The sequence below is a fragment of the Tiliqua scincoides genome, chromosome 4 (genome assembly GCF_035046505.1).
Source record: "Tiliqua scincoides isolate rTilSci1 chromosome 4, rTilSci1.hap2, whole genome shotgun sequence".
In the NCBI taxonomy this organism is placed as follows: Eukaryota; Metazoa; Chordata; class Lepidosauria; order Squamata; family Scincidae; genus Tiliqua; species Tiliqua scincoides.
This window is the reverse complement of record NC_089824.1, coordinates 139,434,726-139,443,255: the sequence shown is the minus strand read 5'-3', so window position 1 is coordinate 139,443,255 and position 8,530 is coordinate 139,434,726.

Sequence of the window (8,530 nt, the reverse complement as noted above, 5' to 3'; positions counted from 1 at the left end):
GAAGCCAGCAGTGATAATCTCTCTGTTGCTTCCTTTAACCTTCTCTTTATATTTGGCCCTGTAACACTGCACAAACAGTACCGCTATAATCCTCCCACAGAGAGAATTACTGAAGCCAAAGGTCTCTGTGGTTGTGCATTAGCCAAACAAATCTACAAGTTGCCACCTATCTTATGACTAAAAATATTACACTGAAAGACTTTCTGTTCTCTTAGTGTTAGAGCAAACAGTACTTTCCGGTAAGTCCTAAAATAAGTACTTTACCCAATTCTGCCAGATGCCCTAAGCTGCAGAGTTTTGAGTTGTGTGCTACAGCAATAAAGTAACCTGAGTGATAGATTGACCTGAAGTTAACCATAATGGATAATTCATAGATTTTGCATTTCGGAAAGCAACTAGACAATTGTAAGAAAAGTTGAAATCTGTTTTGAAAAGTTTGAGATTGCCTCTAATTCTTATGCATTCATTTCACTCCAGAGAAACCTTTAGGTTGGTGAACTTACCAGAGATGGCCAACTTCTAGTCTGCATCCAGACCTATACCCTAAAACTTAGCCCCTAAAATTTTTCTGTTCCCCAAGTGCCTGTCCATAATTTTATGAAAAATATGGCAAAAAACTACTCACTGTTTCATTCCGGGGGGCACAGGGAAAGGTTTGCAAAGACATGTGATACATTCCATGTTCTTATGCTACATCTCTTTGGTTTCTGTATGTTAACTATACAAACTTCATATTACCCACAAGCGTTGGGCCTTGTGGAACAGATGGAGCTTCTCCCCCTTTCTGAAGAGCATAGAAGATCCAGAGAATACACAAAGTGATCACCTATGAATTTCAATGAACTATGTCAGGCCTACCAACTTTCAGAAGCTCTTTCCACTATATACTAGCTGAAAAGCTGTCTTATGGTTTTTAAACTGCTTTAACTGTGATGGTTCATTCCAAAGACACCTGGGAAGTGAAGCTGGGCAAGAGTGGAAGAACTCATTAGAGAGTTAGTCATCTGCAAACAACAAGTTTGCAGATGACTAGATGCAAATGCATCTAGATGCAAATGACTAGATGCAAAGTCTGCAGATGCAGATCCTAGTCATCTGCAAACAACAAGTTCCAGGGTTTTCTGAGAATGACTTAAACCAATTTACTTCTGTAATATAGATACGCACCAGGTATATGTCAGGAGTCTCCCTCTGGAGTGCAGTGCGAAATTATTCCAGAACAGTTCTTTTGAAAGGCTACTGAACTTCATGGGACGGTTGCAAAGCATATTATCCATGGCTTGCAACCTCAGGGGTTTACCCCCCTCCCATGCACACTTATGGTATGCTGAGCATACTATCTAAGTGCTAAGATGCAGATGCACCTGTGCAGCTTGGTGTGCTTTCATCATAATATCATGTGCTACTGAAACATTTAAGCTTTAATGCCTTACACAGTACCCACATGCTACAATTCTGACAATTCCTGGTCACATCCTCTTAAAGCTCTGCACTCACCGGTCTTTAGAACATGGTCTTTAGAACATTCATACACCAAGGATTGTGTATACACCACAATCTTTAGAACATGCTCTTTAGAACATGCATACACCAACAAGGATTTCAAAGGGACCATACTGTAGAAAATCTATTCATGATCCCAAGATGTTAGAAAAGGCAAGACAATCTCCCCAAATTCTCCTTCAAGGTTCACCTGGTCAAATTCAACAGATCTGAGGGAATAAGCTCTGATTCATTCACCAGTTTTGGGAAGACTGTCACTGAAGCAAGGAGACCCAGCTATGCTGTACCCACAGGTGCTGAACTGAACTTCCTCCTACTCGCAATAACCTTGGAAAACAGAGATCCTCAAGGCAAAACTCACCCACACTGCACCAACAACAGCCCCCCCCCATGACATCCAAGTTCAACACTAAGCTTCTCCCCAACTTCTGCAAGTCAAAACTTCCCCTACTGCAGTAGCCCAAATCCAAAGAAAAAACCTTTGATAGCTCCTCCAGGGGCTGGATCCCACAGCATCACCTCTCAGCCTAGGGAACAGGGACTGCACTGTGCGCATGATTGAGAGCCTACGTCTACTCAGAAGTAGTCCCATTGCCTTCAATGGGGCTTACTCTCAAGAAAGCGTGCACAGGATTGCAGCCTGGATCAAGCACCAGTGGACAACTCGGATCCCCAGTTGCTGAAGCAGAAGGCACTTTTCAGGCTACACTCCTGATGCCTCCACTGAGGAGTTAGTTTGTTTCCAGTCCAGCCAGACCAACACAGCTGCCTGGGCAAAGTCTGCCGGAAAGACTCAGCCCCTTCCAAGGCGGCCACCGACCGGCCGCCTGCAGGAGAGGCTCCCCCGCACCCACCCCTGGCCTCGCGCCCACGAGCCCGGCTCACCTGGTCACCAGCGTCCTCCCTCTGCCCAGCTGCCTCACGTCCATGGTGCGAGACGCCCGAGGCTCGCCTCCGCCTCCTCCTCGCCGTCGTTCTCGTCCTCGCCCCGTGGCGGCGCGCTCAGGCAGAGGCGCAAGACTGAGGGAAAGCCGGAGCCGCCGGCGAGGCAGCGCGGACACCCCGTCGGCGGCGTCACGTTTCGCTTGGGCGAGAGAACTCGCAAGAGCAGCCGCAGCTCGCCCACCGCCAGGATGCAGCTGCTCTTGCGCGCGGAGTCCGCAGCGCGCGCTCATCCCTCTCCAGGGGACTTCCCGGGCGCGCAGGCGCCGCGGGGGCTTTAAAGGCGCAAGTTCCCGCCTGGCAGGCGCAGCCAAAGTGGGGGGCTTGGCTGGAGAAGGGCGCCCATGCGCGCAGGAGAGAGTCACTACGGGCCCATGGATGGGGCAGGGCCTGCTCTTTGGACCCCTTCCCAAAGGTAGGGGAGTGGGGGGTAGTGGAGGAGGTAGAGAGGGGACAAATCGGGGCAGGGGGCACAGAAAAGGCTTTTCAGCCCACCCAAGTCTACTGGGCTTCCCAGTGCAGAGCCCAGGGCTACCTGTGCACGCAGCATTGGCAGTTAGATGTGGCAAAATAGAAAACCAAACACACTCCTAAGGGCCCAATCCTATCTCGCTTTCCACCCATGCAGCTATGCACCTCATTCTGCAGTAGGGGGGCAAGTCGCAGGGGTCTCCTCAGGTTAAGGGAACATTGATTCCCTTACCACAGGGCTACACTGCAGCTCCATCTGCACTGGAAAGTTGGACCCTCAGGGCCCAATCCTGACAAAACTTTCCATCCCCGGTGCAACCACAATGCAGCCCCAAGATAAGGGAACAAATGTTCCCATACCTTGAGGAGACGTCCGAGACTGCCTCCCCACCACAGGATGCAGTGCATGCCCCATTGGCTCGCGTGCACCAGCGCTTGAAAATTGGATAGGATTGGGCCCTCAGCCTTCTCTAAAATCTTTTAAAGACAGAAAATCAATGCAGAGAATTAGCACCATGCTACTGAGGCTCACACTAGAATGGAAAGTGTCCTGTGTGGACCAAAATTTACTCCTGCAGAAGCTCTGGGGTCCAGCAGCAGTGCCCCTAAGCTCCTATACTGTTTCCCTGAGCTTCGTGGTTAGCAGATCCACAAGCCAAAAAGCTACTGTAGCAGGCCAGTTTCCTCCTAGATTTGACACTGTGTTAAGGAGAGTCATATATGCATTCTTTAGTCCAGCCAAGGCAGCCTAGCTATAAGCAGCCACTGGCACCAAGCATCCCATGTAAGCAGAGAGTCCAGATGAGATCAAAAAATATAAGTCCCCAGAAAATTTCTGGGCCCCCTCCTTTGGCTTCTGGGCCTCCTTTTTGACACTGGGCACCATACAGATTACCCCCTTTATCTCCCTCTCATGGGCCCTGCAAAGGGACAGCCCAAGTCTGCACACATGGACCTGAGTCCCAGTGAGTTTGATGTGGCTTGCTCCCAATGAGTATGTTTAGGACAGTGGCCTCCCAGCATGAGCCAATGCTTTCTTCCATGGCTTTGCTGTGAGCAATGAGGATTACTCCAAAGGAGAAAACAGCTGTTAAATATGTTTGTTTGCCCCATCTCTTGCATTTCTTTTTTCTTCTTTCATCAGATGTGAGGCATTTTAGATGCATTGCATTCCATACCCAGTGTCCTTCGGACTGTCCAGTCACAGACAGGCAATCAGCTAAATTAACATTTAACCACAGAGGTGTGTGTTGTTGTTTTTTTGGAATTTAATGATCTTGGCAGAGGTAAGGAAGCAAAGGTATGATTTTTCAGCCAAGGAGCAGGGCAAATAGAAGGGAACAGATTGCCCACTGAAAAATACAGAAAAGTAGAGAGGAACAACATAGAGATGTAATTGTCACATGTGCAGAGGACTACGGGCTGATGCCTAGACCAAATGTGCAAAAACCCACTTGGCAATACGCATTTCCCACAAAATAACTGCATGTTTTGATGCAAAACCCTCATGGGTTTCCTTATCCATGAGACATTAGTGAGTTTTTGTCATAGAATATCTAAGCACCTTTTGCTCTTTTTACCTCTTAATCTGAGTTTGGAGGCTTGTGCATGGGTTTTTGAGTAGTTGCAAAACCCACATGGTTCTCAATAACCATGAGTATGGCAGGGGAAACTTGCCTATCCTAGAATGCCCTCATGGGGAGCCCCTAACCACAGTTCCTCCTCTCTTTGTTTGCAACTTTAAAGGGCAGCCCCCTCTCCCCCCTTCTTTGCTTGATCTGCTTGGGATGGCAGGGAGAGGAGAAGACAGAAGAAGCCAACAGGGCTTGAATCCTCTTCCCACTGGAGGGAGGAGAGGAAGTACCACCTGATTTTATTTCCCCATTCATGTCTACTCAGAAGTAAGCCTAATTGTGTTCAATAGAGCTTATTTCCAAGCAGTAGTGTACCAAGGGAGGGGCAAGGGAACCCACATTGGGTGTCAAATGTGCCACTGAGTGGCTGGTACACCTAGCCTCTCCATGGGATTCAAGAGGTAGAACATAAGAACATAAGAACAGCCCCACTGGATCAGGCCATAGGCCCATCTAGTCCAGCTTCCTGTATCTCACAGCGGCCCACCAAATGCCCCAGGGAGCACACCAGATAACAAGAGACCTCATCCTGGTGCTCTCCCCTACATCTGGCATTCTGACTTAACCCATTCCTAAAATCAGGAGGTTGCGCATACACATCATGGCTTGTACCCCATAATGGATTTTTCCTCCAGAAACTCGTCCAATCCCCTTTTAAAGGCGTCTAGGCTAGATGCCAGCACCACATCCTGTGGCAAGGAGTTCCACAGACCGACCACGCGCTGAGTAAAGAAATATTTTCTTTTGTCTGTCCTAACCCGCCCAACACTCAATTTTAGTGGATGTCCCCTGGTTCTGGTATTATGTGAGAGTGTAAAGAGCATCTCCCTATCCACTCTGTCCATTCCCTGCATAATTTTGTATGTCTCAATCATGTCCCCCCTCAAGCGTCTCTTTTCTAGGCTGAAGAAGCCCAAATGCCGTAGCCTTTCCTCATAAGGAAGGTGCCCCAGCCCAGTAATCATCTTAGTTGCTCTCTTTTGCACCTTTTCCATTTCCACTATGTCTTTTTTGAGATGCGGCGACCAGAACTGGACACAATACTCCAGGTGTGGCCTTACCATCGATTTGTACAACGGCGTTATAATACTAACCGTTTTGTTCTCAATACCCTTCCTAATGATCCCAAGCATAGAATTGGCCTTCTTCACTGCTGCCGCACATTGGGTCGACACTTTCATCGACCTGTCCACCACCACCCCAAGATCTCTCTCCTGATCTGTCACAGACAGCTCAGAACCCATCAGCCTATATCGAATTTTTTGATTTTTTGCCCCAATGTGCATGACTTTACACTTACTGACATTGAAGCGCATCTGCCATTTTGCTGCCCATTCTGCCAGTCTGGAGAGATCCTTCTGGAGCCCCTCACAATCACTTCTGGTCTTTACCACTCGGAAAAGTTTGGTGTCGTCTGCAAACTTAGCCACTTCACTGCTCAACCCTGTCTCCAGGTCATTTATGAAGAGGTTGAAAAGCACCGGTCCCAGGACAGATCCTTGGGGCACACCGCTTTTCACCTCTCTCCATTGTGAAAATTGCCCATTGACACCCACTCTCTGCTTCCTGGCCTGCAACCAGTTCTCAATCCACGAGAGGACCTGTCCTCTAATTCCCTGACTGTGGAGTTTTTTCAGTAGCCTAGCCTTAGAAGCTAGGTTTATCCTTCACTTCAAGTGGCCAGTAGACCTTGCCTCCACCTGGGGATCTTGAGGCAAAGGCCAGGTCTACCCATGGCTTTGAGCATCCTCCACTGAGTGTCAGTTACCCTAGGTACACCACTACACCCATTGCACCCATTGAAAGTGTGTATAGGACTGCAGCTCAAGTCATGGGGAAGGAGGCTCACAATTTTTCTCACAAATGGCTATGTCTCCACTTGCATTGGTTTCCTTGTTGAAAGTGTCTGCATTAAATGCAGGGCTTATTTCCATTGAGTTCTTTTTTCTTTACTTCACTAGTTCTTTCATAGAGACCACCTTCCAAATCATGGCTGAAGATATAGAAGGGTGTGTGTGTGTTGCTCCCACTCTCACTTTGGTTTATTCTCTCTCCAGTTCCATCCAGAGTTCTTTGAAACGCCATGAACTTAAAGGTACGTGTGAACATGTATACATGAATTAATGCATAGGGTTTCCTTCCATTGAGGAATTTTTCTTTCTTTACCCAACTTGGTTCACAGAGGTTCAGATGGCTTTCTGAACATCAGGGATGCATGTCTTATGCGTTTTCCACCTGCTTTTGGAGGTTAAATCAGGAATAGCAGCCTCTAGGTGGAGAGGGAACTGTCAGAGTTGCTGGGCTCCTCTATTGTACAAAAAGTTGACGTCGGCTCCTTTTCCCAACATAAAATAAGGTGACTAAAAGGGGGGAATGGATGCAGAGCCAGGGAAATGCACACCTGAAACAGTGTGATCCATACCTACACAGAAGCAAGTTCCAATATATTCAATGGGGCTTACTCCTGGGAAAGAGTGTATAAGATGGCAGCCTAGGCAGCAAGAGTAAGGTGGAGGCCTTTCTGCCCCCCCCCCCTGTAGCTGTGCTTGCTTACTAATAAAAAGTAATGCTTCCTGCACAAGCTCTTGAACATTATCCTCTTTACTATTATTTTTTTCTATGTTCCTTCCTTCAAAATAAATTTCAGGGCGAAGCCCCAGCTTTGAATGTACTTGCTGTTTGTATAATTAGTAAAAGACAAAACAAGAGACTTTTTTGCTATCTTGGGGCCTTCATGAGTACACATAGTATGCCCTGAAATTAGAAAACACATTTCAAGCTAAAATCAAAGACATCTCCTGACATACATTTTAAGGTTCCATTTCAAGTGGAACCTTGCTGTGATCGACAGTGCAGATTTGACTGACATCTGCCAGAAAAAGGCCTTCTCTGCCATGGGACCTTAGAGTGGTCTAATGGATATTAAGATGGCACAGGAAAAAATGGGATTCAACAGTCACCGTACATGTGCACTTACAAATATAAAGATTGTTTAGTAGGATCAGGGTTAGCTTTAATCCCTGACGTGCTGCAATTGTAAACAGTCTCTTACAACAGAATGTGATGAAACCAGGGAAGATTGAGGAGACCCTCAACAACACTGTCCATTTGGGGCAACTGATTTGCCTATCCTAACCCCTTACTGATATGTTTTGAGAAATAGATCTTCTACTAGACTCTTAAAACACTATATAGACATGGACTGTTCTTTACTTCCAAGAGCCCAGGAGTTCAAATTTAAAGGCTGTTTAAAAAAATAAAAAAGCTGGTGGGAGCATGAAAACCCCTTATAGACCCAACACATTTCAGGCTGGAGTCACTCTTCATCAGCGGAATATTTTTGCAAATTAAAATTTTCTTGTATGTGCAGTTGGAGGAGTTTTATGCATAACATCCTTGTTCTGCATGGAAAGTATGCAAAATAAAGCAGAAGAAACATTCAATTTATTTGCTTAAAACCATAGGTCGCCGCAATACATCAAAAGAAAAACAACAACAAAATATATAACAATAACCAATAAAAGCACTCATCCTTAAGATTTATGGAGTTTTGCACAGATCTTTTTTGTGGCTTTAGCAAACTTTGCTACTTGATAGGTGATAGTAACATCTGTACCCGCAAGCAAACTGCATAACTGAACAGGCAAGGGTCTATCATGCAGTAGTCCAAGTATACCGGCAAGGAATTAATTCCTAGGATGTTCATACAAGGGACAACTAAATAAATAGTGAAAGATATCATCAGTAACCCCTAGTCCACATAGACAAACTCTTTGATAAAAGGGGGTATTATTATATTTCCCCTCCAACCAGGCCGATGGCATACATTGAAAGCGAAGGGCCGTAAATGCTTTTTGTAACAGAGCAGCAGTTAAATTTATAAAATAATTTTTCAAACCAAAAGATGTTTTATAAACATGAAACCAAAATGCAGATGACATTTGGGAAATGATACATAAATCCATCCTCTTAGAATAAAG